Here is a 16,755-nt window from a genome sequence, read left to right as displayed (position 1 = left end):
CACACACACACACACACACACACACACACACACACACACACACACACACACACACACACACACACACACACACACACACACACACACACACACACACACACAGATTATAAGAGGAGAGGATGATCAAGAGCAGCATATTGAAGCGGCACACTAGAGACAGCTAAAGGTTGGCCTCAATTAGAGGGTAGATGGAGAGAGAGTGTCTTCTGTTAATGGACTGTCTTTCATCGAATTAAAGATGTGTTAAAGACCCACACGTGAACCAAAAGATTCATTAAGGGGCTATTCTTCCACTATGTATGTATTCAGAGCCATACGTTCTCAAGCACAGTGTTACGAAATACAGAAGAACTTTCTTCCTTCAGTCCAGTCCAGTGTAATAACCCAGTAATGCTCTTCTCTCCCAAGAGCAGGCCTTGGGGAGGTGGAGTACAGTGGGGAGTCCCAATGGAACCCTAGAGCCCTGTCTGCAGCCGAGTCATGATTGACATCAGGATATCAATATGGCCCTCGTTAAATACTTGTGCTCCCCTGGTTGACACAGTGTGTTGGAGTTACTGGACACTCATTCATCCTGGAGCTATCAGAGGATCTTAATTTGACCTATATTGTGATAGCAAGGTAAATCTGCAGCAACAGGATTGTAAACTTTTAGTCTATAATGTTGCTTGATCGGTGGTTAAGCTATTAGCTGGCCAAAAGTAGGATACATGAAAAGTGCAATACTGTTAATATAACCGTGTGTTAGTGTGGGTTTTCAGCTAATTTATTTAAATCAGGAAGCTCATCTGCATTGGGGTGCAGGAAAAGTGAGTCCCGAATTCCTCTGGGGAAGGATAGTAACATATTTTTTCCTTTTTCCCTGCTCCAGTATCAATACATATCCTGCAGTGAATGCAGCCATTTGACCCAGCCTAGTGCCAAAACACCTATTTCTACTTTTCAATGGATCATCCAGACCTTGACCAGCTAAAGCAGGTGTGATAACCATACACACACTGTGGACCATCGGGGGCAGGGGTGAAGAGCACTACAATATTGTTGGGCAGTGCATCCTAGAGAGTACACATGATATTATGGTACTATCATATCTTTTTACATGAACCTCTCACATCAACAATACATTGTAAAGTACGTATCCCCTCAGTGAGCCCCTGACCCAGAAAAACCTCAGGGTATGGTGTTACAACAGATAAATGAGTATGGAGCAGTTTGTCTTATTCAGGCCTGACAAGTCAATGACAAATTGGGCTGCTCTGAATCCACCTGGAACCGTGGCGATGAGAGGGGCGAAGGGAGAAAGAGGGAGAGAGAGAAACGCTACATCTCACAAAATATGCACAAACCAATAAAGAGGCAGGTGGAAGACATGTAGATGGAAGCCAGGGACAAGCATCTGATACAATTTGTTCCGTTACTCATTGGTTTTACCCACCAGTGAAAAGGAAGGACATTGGTTTTACCCACCAGTGAAAAGGAAGGACATTGGTTTTACCCACCAGTGAAAAGGAAGGACATTGGTTTTACCCACCAGTGAAAAGGAAGGACATTGGTTTTACCCACCAGTGAAAAGAAAGGACATTTGTTTTGGTTTATAACCAAATCAAACATGTAATATAACATAATTAAGTGCAAAATATCACATAAAGCGAAGGGGATGAGATGTTGAAATGATTCACTCAATTCCATTGGTTATACAGCTCTTGCTGCTTGAAGCATGACCAATCACATTTCCCGAAGTCTCCCGCCAGCTAATAAGCACTCTGCTGAACAGCGCTTGTTGACACATGGGGCCTGACTATCATGCAATTACAACACATATTGCTGTTGCAACATGGAAGAACATTGCTTTCTTCAGAGATAAGGTGCAATGTTCTTTAGTTCCAGCATTCCCTAATGGTCTCACTCGGATTTCTGACTGGTGTGTTACAGCAATTAGTGTATGTAACGTTTTGTTAGCATCAGCCCATAATAGGTGTGTTTTGGTGTCAGTCAGGTGACCTGGCAGCCACTCTTTGCACTATGTTTGGCCCCATTAACATGCTCTCAGCTTCAGTACCATGACATGCCTATATTGTCTTGTATAGTGTGTTTACAGTAAATAATACAGTAAATATTCATATCATACAGCTGTCATCCTACGGTATATGTTTTAGACAACACGGTCTGGTTTAGTAGCTGTGTTCGACAGTATGTTCCAAACCTCGGCATCTCTGTCTTCATGGCTCCTTTTGTTGTCTTGTTGGCCATTTTGTAGAGGTGTCCGTCCATCTTCCATATTTCCAGTTTCCACCTTAAAGTCTTGATTGATTTGATGTCAATCAGTGAATCTCTGCCGTCGGAGAGTGAGGAGACGAGCGGCAGACAGGGCTGACAACAAGCTTAGGGTTCATTATCTTCCATTCACCATCTCTGTTTCAGTCTTCAGTGTCCTTAATAAATTAGCTTATTAGCAATTCTTTAGATTGAGGGCTGGTTTATAGCGTCTTAATTGAGAGTAATTAATTGAAGTGATAGCGATGGTAGGTTGGACAAAGCACTGAAATCTGCCCAAGTAGATGAACCATGAATCTGTTGCTAACGGTGACCGCTCAGGAAAGAAGACCTCAAATCGTTATTCTGTTGTTTGAGACTGCTAGAGGACAGGAAGATCTACATATCTGGAACAGATATCAGCCAAAGCTGATGTATCGATTATTAAATGGAACGTTTTCGCAATAGAGACCAATGGGTGTCATCACAAACAGTCTTGCAGACAGAGACGAATAGAAAAATAGACAACCATCAGCCTGTTTATTGTCACTGTTCACCTCATATGACTGTCATATGAATGTGTGTTCATACCCAAGTGCACGCCTGCTGTACCTCTAGTTTTTCTGTTCACTTTCTGTTCACGAACAAATGGAAGGACATCCGTATCTGTATTTGCTACTTTGGTTCATAGGCTATATTGGGATCGGATTGGTCTGTCGTATTCAATATAGTCAAGTTGTTTGAACAATGACACTTAGCAGTGCAGCGCACTCTGTCAGTGACTATTTACAGAAGAGGAGTTTAAGCCTGTATCGTGGTGTTACTGTTGAGGTCATTTAGTCTGAGCCTGGTAAATACACCTGATGTGTATGATCTGGAAACTCTTAGAGGTGACTTACCGAGACAGTTGCAGCGATAAACTGCACATACGAGCCAATTTGGCCTTTGTTCCCCTCCGAGCTTAGTGATGTTTCTGCCGCGGCTTACCTGTCTTAGACTAACCTATTATCGGAAGAATATAAAACATTCGCTGCAGTGGTAAAACATATTGTGTGCATAGTGGAAAGTGTTTCTGTGCATGCAGACGGGGGGATATTTGAAAGTAATAACCCCCTGTCTTCTTTACTTTGACTTTTAAAATCAACCGCAGCAGAAGGCTATGCCATTTCACTGCAGACTGCGGAGATGGCCAGAAATAACTACAAGCCCAGAATCAGTGAAGAAATCAGGAAGTGAGAGAGCCTTACTAGAATATATTTTTGTGGTGTACTTACCATGACAAGGACACTGCCCTAATTACTAGTTAGAGCAGGAGTTTAAAAACACTCTGCGGCATAGTTACATAGCTGTGAGGATAGTAATGGCACGCTGACTTGCAGAAAAATCTTTGAAATAAACCATTGATACAGAACCATATCTATATGTCATGCTTTCCAAAGACAGCATATCCTTATTAAAAAGTTTGAAAATAAACTTCATTTAACCCAATGAGTCCCACCGTCACGCCAGCATGATTTTAGACTTCTACCGCTTTTAAACATTGTGTGTTTGAGCTACAGACTTTTGGGTTGTACCATTGGATGTGCCTATTTATTCTGCACCAACCATTGTGTGATTAACAGTGGCTGAGCTTGAGAAGTGTCTGTGAGACAAGGGCGGATCTCGAAGGGGCCCGGGGCCAGTTCTTTTTTCAAAAACATCTGTAGAGTCAGAATAGTTTGAGCTACAAACTATTAAACATTATCTATGAAAGCTATTTTTCTTCATGATGCTCCCAAGCTTCATAAAGTTGTTAGAGGGTAAGGGGTTCCTCTACATAGAAGATCATAGGAAATCCCAGGACATAGTGTCTGTAATACTGTAATAAGCTCACACTGTTGCTGTCACAAACTCCACACAGTTGTCACTGACTAGTTAGATATTAATTTCCCACTAAGCAAACAATTTATTTTCTTACAGCATTCATCTAAATGCGTTTTTATCAGATTTTTGCTTTGGCTGACGGTTTTTGATGTTGTTGAAATTTGTCAATAAAACTCAGGAATGCAACTGTTCATGTCAAATTGGATTCTGTTTGTAGCCCTGGATGTCTTGAAAATAAAATGGTAAAACACTTCACTGTGAGGCTGAATATGAGGGCTGGACATGCAGATAAATAAAAGTCAGAGGAATGAAAAGCCAATTTTTGCTGGGATCTCGGGACTGATAGGGTTAACAACTATCTGCCAATAGTACCTGTCAGCAAAAGGACAGTGGCTTCATAAACATGTGTATCTCGCTACAGATTATATATCATTCAGTGATGACAATCTCTTAGACCGACTTCATAGGAAACGGCAGACACACATAACCGACTCATAAAAATGCAAATCTCCTTTTATGAGAAATGCTTTCCTGCATCCGCTCATAGTGTCACTTGAACAACAACTCACAGGAAATGGGAATGGGCACTATCCCGTTGTGCCAAATTGTGCATATCAGTGTTAGGAAGATGAGATTTAATTGGGGTCCAAGTTTCAGATTGATGTAATCAACCCCAAACTAAAAGGAGCTCTGTCAGGCCTGGCAACCACACTTCATAGGTATCATTTTGGATTGGAGAACGAGAGAGAAAGGAGGGGACAACCAACAGTCACAGCCAAACACGAGTGCAAGTTATTTGTGACAAACAAGGATTGCATAAAAAAATGCCGCTTGAGGGAATAGCAGCTGTTTTACTATTGCGCAATTTCGACTTTTTTTGTCCATAATGTTTCCACCATCGTTTCCTATGACTGAAAAGAGCTTCTGGACATCAGAACAGCTATCACTAACCTTGGATGTGGTCTTCTACTTCAATGAGTCGGAGGCGAAGGACATCATTTATTGATTATCCCGGAGCAGGTCCAAATCCCGGAGAAGGAAGAGAGTGGATAAACCGCCCCTACCCTCCGTTCTATTGGCGAACCTGCAATCACTGGAGAATAAACTGGAAAGCTCCGTTCGAGACTATCCTATCAACGTGACCTGAAGAACTTTAATATGCTATGTTACTCAGAGTCATGGCTGAACAAGTATGTGTAAAATATAAATCCAGCTGTTTTTTCTATACATCGGCAGGACAGAACAGCAGTGTTGGGGAAGCTCAGGGGAGGGTGTGTGTGTCTCGAGGTTCTGCTCGCCTTAGTTAGAATACCTTATGATAAGCTGTAGACCATTCTATTTACCAAGAAAGTTTTTATTTATATTTTTCGGAGCTATCTATTTACCACCACAAACCAATGCTGGCACTTAAACTGTATAGGGCCATAAACAAACAGAAACTGCTCACCCAGAGGCGGCTCTCCTGGTGGCTGGTGATTTTAATGCAGGAAAACTGAAATCAGTTTTACCTCATTTGTACCAGCATGTCACCTGTGTAACTAGAGGTGAAAAAACTCTCGATTTCCTTTACTGCACACACAGAGACGCATTCAAAGCTCTAGATCTCCTTTACCACACACACAGAGACGCATTCAAAGCTCTAGATCTCCTTTACGACACAGACAGAGACTCATACAAACTCCAGATCTCTTTTACGACACACACAGAGACTCATACAAAGCTCTCCCTTGCCCTCCATTTGGCAAATCTGACCATAACCTTATACTCCAGATTCCTGCTTACAAGCAAAACCACAGTGACAGGCCCAGTGACACACTCAATAAAGGCCCAGTGACACACTCAATACGGAAGTGGTTACATGAAGCAGATGCTAAGCTACAGGACGGTCTTGCACAGACTGGAATATGTTCTGGGATTCATCCAATGCTATTGAGGAATTTACCACATCAGTCACCGGCTTCATTAATAAGTGTATTGATGACGACGTTGTACATATCCTAACCAGAAGCCATGGGTTACAGGCAACATCCACACTGAGCAAACACACAACACAGTCGTGAAGAGGGCACGACCACGCCTCCTCACACTCAGGAGGCTGAAAAGATTTGTCATGGGCCCTCAGTTCCTCAAAATGTTCTAAAGCTGCACCATTGACAGCATCTTGACTGGCTGAAACGCCGCTTGTTATGGCATCTGCTTGGCATTCGACTGCAAGGGGCTACAGAGGGTAGTGAGTACGGCCCAGTACATCACTGGGGCCAAGTTCCCTGCCATCCAGGACCTCTATACAAGGCAGAGTCAGAGGAAGGCCCTAAAAAAGACTCTGCCACCCAAGTCGGCAAGCGGTAACGGAGCGCCAAGTCTGGGACCAAAAGGCTCCTGAACAGCTTCTACCCCGACTCCATATGTCATGGTTGTCGTAAGAAGAAGCGGACCAAAGTGCAGCGTGTGTGTCGTTCCACATTTTATTTACACTGTGAAACTATCAATACATATAAATAACTGAATAACAAAAACAACAAACCGTGATGCAGAGGTGAAACATACACTGACTCAAAGATAATCTCCCACAAACCCAGGTGAAAAAAAAACTACTTAAGTATGATCTCCAATTAGAGACAACGAGGACAAGATGCCTCTAATTGGAGATCATCCCAAACAAAACCTCAACATAGAAATACAAAACTAGAACCAGAACATAGAAATAGAAAACATAAAAAAAACTGTCACGCCCTGACCTACTCTACCATAGAAAATAACATCTTTCTATGGTGAGGACGTGACAGTACCCCCCCCCCCAAAAGGTGCGGACTCCGAACGCACCGACAACAAAAGAACCCCCCAAAAAAGGGAGGGTTACGGAGGGTGCAAATGTCTATGGCGGCTCTGGTGCAGTAAGCAGAACCTTCTCATCCCACAGATCCTCCAACAGAGGCGGCGGCTCCGGTTCAGGGCGTAACCCCCGCTTTGCCCGCTGATCCCTCCGCTTTTGTGTCACCGGACTGTGGATCATCACCGGAGGTTCTGGACTGCATACCGCTGCTGGAGGTTCTGGACTGCGGACCGCCGCTGGAGGTTCTGGACTGCGGACCGTCGCTGAATACTCTGGACTGCGGACCGTCGCTGAAGACTCCGGACTGCGGACCGTCGCTGAAGACTCCGGACTGCGGACCGTCGCTGAAGACTCTGGACTGCGGACCGTCTCAGGAGGTTCCGGACTGCGGGCCGTCTCAGGAGGTTCCGGACTGCGGGCCGTCTCAGGAGGTTCCGGACTGCGGGCCGTCTCAGGAGGTTCCGGACTGCGGGCCGTCTCAGGAGGTTCCGGACTGCGGGCAGTCTCAGGAGGTTCCGGACTGGGGACCGTTGCTGCAGGCTCCATGCCATGGATCATCGCTGCAGGCTCCGCGCCATGGATCATCCCTACAGGCTTCTTGCCATGGATTATCCCTACAGGCTCCGGGTCATGGATCATCCCTGGAGGCTTCGGACCATGGATCATCACTGGAGGCTTCAGACCATGGATCATCACTGGAGGCTTCTTACGTGGAGCCAGAACAGGTCTCACCGGACTGGGGAACGTCGCTGGAGGCTCCGGAGTGGGGGACGTTGCCGGAAGCTCTGGACTGGGAACTGTCGCCGGAAGCTCTAGACTGGGAAGACACACTGGAGGCCTGATGCGTGGAGCTGGCACAGGTGGCGCCAGACTGGTAACACGCACCTCAGGGCGAGTGAGAGGAGCAGGAACAGGACACACCGGACTGGGCATGCGCACTAGAGACCTGATGCGTGGGGCTGGCACAGGTGGCGCCAGACTGGTGACACGCACCTCACGGTAAGCACGAGGAGTTGGCTCAGGTCTCCAACCTGACTCTGCCAATCTCCCTGTGTGCCCCCCCAAAAAATGTTGGGGGCTGCCTCTCGTGCTTCCCTTGTTGCCGCGCTCTCGCTGCCTCCACCTGTTCCCATGGGAGGCGCTTTTCTCCTGCCCCTAAATCCTCCAAGCCCTGGATATACTCCTCCTTATCTCCTCAATAGTCCACTGGTCCATACCACGCTGCTTGGTCCCTTAGTGGTGGGAGATTCTGTCACGGTTGTCGTAAAGTAGAAGCGGACCAAAGTGCAGCGTGTGTGTCGTTCCACATTTTATTTACACTGTGAAACTATGCAATACATATAAATAACTGAATAACAAAAACAACAAACCATGACGCAGAGATGAAACATACACTGACTCAAAGATAATCTCCCACATACCCAGATGGAAAAAACCCTACTTAAGTATGATCTCTAATTAGAGACAACGAGGACCAGCTGCCTCTAATTGGAGATCATCCCAAACAAAACCCCAACATAGAAATACAAAACTAGAACCTGAACATAGAAATAGAAAACATAGGAAAAAAACCCTGTCACGCCCTGACCTACTCTACCATAGAAAATAACATCTTTCTATGGTCAGGACGTGACACCATAAGACTGCTGAACAGTTAACCACCTATCTGGTGTATGTGTATTTTTTAAATGGCTACCCAGAAATGTTGCATTGACCCCCTTTTTTTTGCACTGACATTCTTGCACTGGCTCTATGCACACAGTAGTCTCTACCCACACACTCACACATACTACACTGACACTCCTACACACACACACTCACACACACACTCACATGCAGACACACTGTCACACTCTCCACATGTACTTCTGCTAGTCTGTTTATTATCTATCATGATTGCATAGTCACTTTTACCCCTTCCTAGAATATTACTTCAATTACCCCTGCACTTTAACTCACTACCGGTACTCCTTGTATATACGTTTACACCTGTTGTATTCGGTGCATGTGACAAATACAATTTGACTTGATTTGATTTCTGAGGCGGGCGGGGATAGATGAAATAGTTTCAGCCCAACCTGGGGTCCCTTTGTCTCAAAACTAAATGAGAAGTAACAATCAATCGTGCCAAGTGGAGCAAGACAGGTATAAGGAAATTGAAAATGATTCCCTGTGCATGTAGCAGTCGTTCCCAGACAGGAAGAGCCACATTCATCAGCCAGCTCTGGTCACGGCAGGAGGCAGAACTGAACAGGAGCCATAGAACCATCTCCTGAGAAAGCCATTGTTATCAGCCTTTCTCTGGCTTGAAATACAAAACCAGCCTCTCTCTCTCTGTGTCACGGATCCCCCCGGAACTTTCATTACGCACACCTGGCTCCTATTCCCAGCGATTAGTAATTGTATAAGTGTGCTCTTGGTTTACCAGTGTCCTGTCGATTATTGTTCCAATGTCCGTTGGTGCGTGTGAGTACCTGTGCTGTGCGTTTTGGCTTTCGTGCCATTGTGGATTGCGCAGATGATTGTGGGGTCTCTTTTGTTTGGGTTTCTACCCTGTGTTTTGCATAGTGTTTGTTTGGTCTTTGGTCTTTGTCCCCGTGCCTTTACACGCCATGCCGTAATTTAGGTAAAATAAAAAACCCTATTATGCATTCCTGCGCTTGTCTCCTGAATCATTCATACCAATGTGACACTCTGTCAAAACTGGAAGAGGCTTCCCATCACAAACAATATGGATTGCTATAATCTATACTTACTAACTCAATACAGATCATTTCTCAATTTAGAAATAACAAAATATTCCATAATGTGTTCCATTTATGATGTGGTTTGTCATTCTTCCATGATCAATTAAGCAAAAAACAAAATCAATGCTGTAATAGGCTTTTTCTGTCACCAACAATTCAACACCAAGGGGAAAAACAAGATTTCATTAAAAGATGTGCCTCACCGCTCATGTACAGGGAAGAGTGTTTCATTTTTACGGTTATTGTTAAAGTTTAGCAATATGGACAGAGGAGGTGTAAAAGAGATGGTGCTTGGCCATGAGTTTAAATCACTTGGCGTGATGAGGGCAATAACAAACCACTGGAGAGTGGAAGAGCGATGGCAGGGCCCTTTATATTCCACTAATGATGCTGTACATTTGAGTGGTGGTAACATTAAGCATCGTCGAGCGAATCTAAAGGGAAATCATGCATCACAATTAATTGGGAATCAGGAAGTTGGTCGAGTTCGCCATTTTCTACTTATGGTCAGGTTTTTAGCTCCGGCCTTCGTATCCGTTTATTACCCCCTTAGTTTAACGATCACGGAGGTTAGCAGTCCATTCTCCTCTTCTTGGAGAACAGAGGAGTTTCCTAGCAGTACGGTAGATGCAGGCCTGACGAGCCCTAGGCCAGGCTATCTCAAGGGTGAGGAGGGATGGAGATCTAATGAGGAAACATCACATATTTATCTTCCTTTCTATGAAACCCCTGAGCGTCTTGGCCCTGAATGCTGTGGCTGATTGCAGTTATTTAGTGTGTATTTAGTGTGGCTGGGGCATTGGTGCTGCTCCTCTGAGTTGCTCCGAGTAGTATTTACCTGTCTGGACCAGTGGAGGCTGCTGAGGGGAGGACGGCTCATAATAATGGCTGGAATGGAGTAAATGGAAAGGCATTAAAACATGTTTGATGTATTTGATACCATTCCACTCATCCGCTCCAGCCATTACCATGAGCCCATCCTCCCCAATTAAGGGTGCCACCAGCCTCCTGTGGTCTGGACTGTAAATGTATCTGATTGGCATTTAGGAGCAGTTAGATTTGTGCCTGGTCTGTTTCCTCTAAATCAAAGCCAGAGAACAGCCACGTTTGGGTATAAAGTAGCCTACATTTGTGCAGCAGAAAGTAATGAGACTGCACCCCATTTTTGCAAACCATTTTCTGGTGTCATCTCACATGAACCTCATAAGTATGGTAATGCCTTCTATCATTCTGCCACAGGCTGACAAATTCCATCATTACTCATCATACAGCATCCATTCTTGGTACATACAATATCCCTCAAGACATGTTCAAAATGATTTATGTTTACACTGATGACATCTTAATGTTATTGTAAGTGACAAACGTGCTGTAGTTGCTGCTAGATGTGTATACTTCAGAAATGCACACACAGACATAGACATAACCAGGCACATGACAAACAATGGAGGATTGTAGTATTACGTCATGCAGGCTTTTAGTACACCAGACAGACATTAGACTTGTTGATTTATGGAAGTTTGAGTTATGGAAGTTCCCATTTCCAGATTCCATTTCTTCACTGCTCTTTCTAGTCCCTGCAGTATCTCTTCCTGCCTCTCCTTCCTCACCATATCTTCTCTCCCATTTCATCCTCTCTCTCCCTCCCTCCCTCCCTCCCTCCCTCCATCCCTCCCTCACTTCTACCTTCTCTCGCTCTCTCAATTCAATTTAAGGGAAATAAACAATAATAAATTAACAGTAAACATTACACTTCCAAAAGTTCCAAAAGAATAAAGCCATATGTAACGAACACAAGGGGAGACAGAGAGCTGGTTTCAAGCGCAGGGCACTGCAGGTGTTTATTGTAAAGGACCACAAGAGGAGGCAGGTAGCTGGGTCCAGGGGCAGGCAGAAGGTCATACACAGGGGGTCCAAAAGGGCAACAGTACAGGCAGGGAAAAGGCTAGTAACGTAGTCCGGGAGATCAGGCAATAGGTAGATAACAGGAAATCCGATAGGCTAAAGTACAGGCAGGGAATAGGCATCGTTAGTGAGGCAGACAAAAACGATTATACACGGGAGGAGATCACAGGAAAAACAGAGCTCTGAAAGACGTGTCACAAAACAAACAATACCTCACAATGATGGGGTGCAAAGAACTGAACCAGATAGTGTGTGATAATGACATACAGGTGTCTGAACAGGTGATCAGAATTCAGGTGATTGGGATCTGGAGAGTGAGCTGCGTTCAGGGGATCTAGGTGTTTGAGAGTGTGAGCTGGAAAGTGGGTTGGAAAGTGAGCTACGTTCAGGGGATCTACGTGTTTGAGGGTGTGAGTTGGAAGCAGACATTACAACATATCAAATGTCATATTATGTATATATACAGTGTTGTAATGATGTGCAAATAGTTCAAGTTCAAAAGGGAAAATAAATAAACATAAATATAGGTTGTATTTACAATGGTGTTTGTTCTTCACTGGTTGCCCTTTTCTTGTAACAGGTCAGACATCTTGCTGCTGTGATTGCACACTGTGGCATTTCACCTCATATATATGGGAGTTTATCAAAATTGGATTTTTTTTCGAATTCTTTGTGGGTCTGTGTAATCTGAGGGAAATATGTGTCTCTAAAATGTTATACATTTGGCAGGAGGTTAGGAAGTGCAGCTCAGTTTCCACCTCATTTTGTGGGCAGTGTGCACATAGCCTGTCTTCTCTTGAGAGCCAGGTCTGCCTACGGCGGCCTTTCTCAATAGCAAGGCTATGCTCACTGAGTCTGTACCTAGTCAAAGGTTTCCTTAATTTTGGGTCAGTCACAGTGGTCAGGTATACTCTCTGTTTAGGGCCAAATAGCATTCTAGTTTGCTCTGTTTTTTGGTAAATTATTTTCAATGTGTAAAGTAATTATCTTTTAGTTTTCTCATGATTTGGTTGGGTCTAGTTGTGTTGCTGTCCTGGGGCTCTGTGGGGTCTGTTTGTGTTTGTGAACAGAGCCCACTCTCTCTCTCCATTACAATCTCAAAGTCCCTGAGTCTGGGTACTGGGATGGTTAGTGGGCATGATGACTAGGTGATTGCTCATTCCCAATGAGTCCCAGGATCCCTCCATTCCTGGCAGCTAGTTGGGTGTGTCTCTGGGATGTCTGGAGGGAAGCCAGCCAGGCCAGCAGAGTCCTGCAGCGACCAGGGAGAGACTCACTCTGCACCACTGTTCCTCCTTGCCACTCCCCCCGTCCAACATCTTTAGGTATCCTCTCTACCCCACTGGTTTGGCCAGCACTCAGGACATTCAGATAGAGTGCTTGAGAGTGAAGCGGATCCCTTCAGATTGGCACAGCGGTATAACCTCACTGTTGAACTTGTAGATGTGTGATACGACAGTACAGAGAAAGGAGTAGTGAAGTGATGCAGGCTATAGACGGGGCGAAACAATCACTCTGCAGTAACGCAAACAGCAACAGTGCTTCTTAATGTCCTTGTATAGTGACAGTCACTGGCGTGAGGGGACCCCTAACATCAATGTTTAAGATGGCCGTAAATGTTATGTTGGGCTTGTGTTTGCTCTCGGCCCTGAGCAGATAACGATACAGAGCCTTGAATAAACCCACCTCCTCCAGGAAATGTGTATATGAAAAAGTAAAGTCGGTGATATTCTTTGAGTAGTTGAAAAACTATCAGGAGTTGATCAATTTCACGCTTGGTGAGAAGAAGATGCAATGGTAAGAGAGAGGATCTGAAATGTTTTTTTTCAATGAATGATGTGGGATGTTGAGCTGTTGGCTCAATATTACTGTGTGAATCCTGGCCGTGTTTTGCATTGTACATTAGTCAATACTGAAAGGTGTAAATAATGTAGCTGAGTAGTAGGCCACTGTCTAGATTGTCTGCTCAGTCTGATACGTCAATTTCTCATCTTCAGGTTCAAAGGAAATGAGCCCTTTTCCATTTTTCTCTCCGGAATGCACTGACCATATCCCTAACTGCATAAGTAACATGTTTTGTCATCTAAGTCAATTGCATTGACAAAATATTTATTGTCTACAATTTGAACTACAATTTGAGTCTGAGCAATTGTTTGGCAGTGAATTGTTGGAAGCACTTAAGTTTAGGTCTCTATTTCTGCCCTACGCAATCCTGAATATCAACCAGTTTGTGCAAGAGATATTGGTATTTTTGTGGTATACTGTAGACCCAGAACTCACCTTAGACCATTGTTTGTTGACTCATATGAAAAACCTACTGTATACATCATGCTGTAAAAGGATGAAGAGAAAAACTGAGAAAGCAGATGAAAAATGGGACGTGAGAAGGTGGGATTGTCATAAATCTTATGGATGGATTTCTATATACACCTTTGTTGTTTAGTGTACACTATTTTATTCCTCCCTAGAAATAATGGCCCGCCCTGACTCTGTGTGTGCATGCATGTGTGTATGAATGTGCATGTGTGTATTGTGTGTGTCCCTGTTTGGGTTAGAAGAAATAATGTCTCATTGCGCCACCCCTCCCACCTCCATGCTTTGCCCTCTCTATCCGTGTCATTGAGTGCCCAATATTTCACGGCAGCAGTCACAGTGTGTTGAATTATGCAGCCTTCCCTTTGTATTCAGCCTCTTAAATAACATCACTTCAGTTAGCCTCAATACTCCCACTTGAGTATGAGGGTGTTATGAAAAGGTCCTGAGCAAGTTGGAGTCAATGGACTTTCTATGGGGAAATACCCTCTCAGTATTACTTCAGAGCTTTCCTGAGGGGTATACTATGACGCTAGCTAGATCTATTCAGGATTATCTAAAGCTAGCCAGTTTCAGTTCTAACTCAGACTTCATCCATGTTACGAAGGTGGATATTGATCCTGCACCTGCGCTTGCATGTCACACATGGATTGCCCAACGAGTCGAAAGCCGAACTCTTCATTGAGACAATGTTGAAACATCTATCCATGGGCGAGTCAGTGCCACATTTTCATTTTTGCTGAAATAAATGAAAGAGAAGTCATTTAATCTATGGTGGGAGATGTGCTACTAGAAGTGCCTTTTTTTAATTAAGCGTATCGTTTATGCCATCTTTGGTGTGCTTTATCAATGAAAGAGAACCCCTTTTTTCTACTCCTATCGATATAATCATTGTTTTTAGTCGAACTAAAGTTACTGCCCGTGAAGTTGCAGATGTATGCTGTCATTACTAAATGTGTGCAATGTGATATGTATTTTAATATTATTCTTTTTAACACATAAAACATTTGAATAATAAAAGATTTCATCAAATGAAGGGGATGATGAGTCAATCTTTGTGAGAGGGAGGGAATATGATTTCATTGGTCCTCAACTCGCAGCTCAGACACTTAATTCAGGATAAAATGGTGTTAGCCTTCCCTGAAACATGTTAGAGTTTAGGATTCGTTGCCATAGAAATGTACCTGGCTAAAACGTGAGCCACCTTTGTGTCAACGGTGATCCCGAGTTGAAGTCAGAATTGACCAAAGTTAGCTAGCAAACTCCTCTATCCTGCTTTGTAGTATACCCATGGCCTCTGAACAGAACACAGAGTTCTTAGCAGCACTAGAAGTGGGTACTGATCATGCTCAGTAAGCAGTGGAGCCTTTTTGCAGTCTCTCAATCCACTGCATGATTGGAAATATTGGATATTTAAATGAAGTCAACAAATGTATTTTCACCTCTCACGTTGACTCTGGGTAGTTGATGTAGCTACAGCAGAGAATACCCAGCCTGCTCTTCTCTGGTAAGATAAACATCTTATCTGGTGAAAATTGATCCATTCTCCGACCACAAGTCTTCTGAGCAATTAACTGATTAACCCAGTTAGTCTAGATACTTAATTTGTTATGGATCTCTTCCTGTGGAATGCTTAGATAATGGCTGGTGTATAGAGTTGAAGTCAGAATTTTACATACACCTTAGCCAAATACATTTAAACTCAGTTTTTCACAATTCCTGAAATTTAATCCTAGTAAAAATTCCCCGTCTTGGGTCAGTTAGGACCACCACTTTATTTTAAGAATGTGAAATGTCAGAATAATAGCAGAGATAAAAAAATTTTTAAGCTTTTATTTATTTCATCACTGTCACGTCCTGGCCAGTTTGGTCAGGACGTGGCAGAGGGTATTCGTTTTATGTGGTTTGGTCAGGACGTGGCAGAGGGTATTCGTTTTATGTGGTTCGGGGTGGTGTGTTTGTTGAAGGGGCATTTGATTTAACCTCTTACATCTAGACGTTCCGCTAGCGGAACACCTGCTCCAATATCCAATGATGGGCGTGGCGCGAAATACAAACTCCTCTAAAATCCGAAAACTTCCATTTTTCAAACATATGACTATTTTACAGCATTTTAAAGACAAGACTCTCGTTAATCTAACCACACTGTCCGATTTCAAAAAGGCTTTACAGCGAAAGCAAAACATTAGATTATGTCAGCAGAGTACCCAGCCAGAAATAATCAGACACCCATTTTTCAAGCTAGCATATAATGTCACAAAAAACAAAACCACAGCTAAATGCAGCACTAACCTTTGATGATCTTCATCAGATGACAACCCTAGGACATTATGTTATACAATGCATGCATGTTTTGTTCAATCAAGTTCATATTTATATCAAAAAACCAGCTTTTTTACATTAGCATGTGACGTTCAGAACTAGCATACCCCCCGCAAACATCCGGTGAATTTACTAAATTACTCATGATAAACGTTCACAAAAAACATAACAATTATATTAAGAATTATAGATACAGAACTCCTCTATGCACTCGATATGTCCGATTTTGGTCTCATCACTACGACAACTGTGACAATCACATTCCCAGTGGGTCAGAAGTTTACATGCACTCAATTAGTATTTGGTAGCATTGCCTTTAAATTGTTTAACTTGGGTCAAACGTTTTGGGAAGCCCTCCACAAGCTTCCCACAATAACTTGGGTGAATTTTGGCCCATTCCTCCTGACAGAGCTGGTATAACTGAGTCAGGTCTGTAGGCCTTCTTGCTCGCACACGCTTTTTCAATTCTACCAACAAATGTTCTATAGGATTGAGGTCAGGGCTTTGTGATGGCCACTC

The sequence above is a fragment of the Salmo salar genome, chromosome ssa07, assembly GCF_905237065.1.
Source record: "Salmo salar chromosome ssa07, Ssal_v3.1, whole genome shotgun sequence".
In the NCBI taxonomy this organism is placed as follows: domain Eukaryota; kingdom Metazoa; phylum Chordata; class Actinopteri; order Salmoniformes; family Salmonidae; genus Salmo; species Salmo salar.
The sequence above is the reverse complement of the archived record's forward strand: the minus strand, read 5'-3'. Positions refer to the sequence as shown.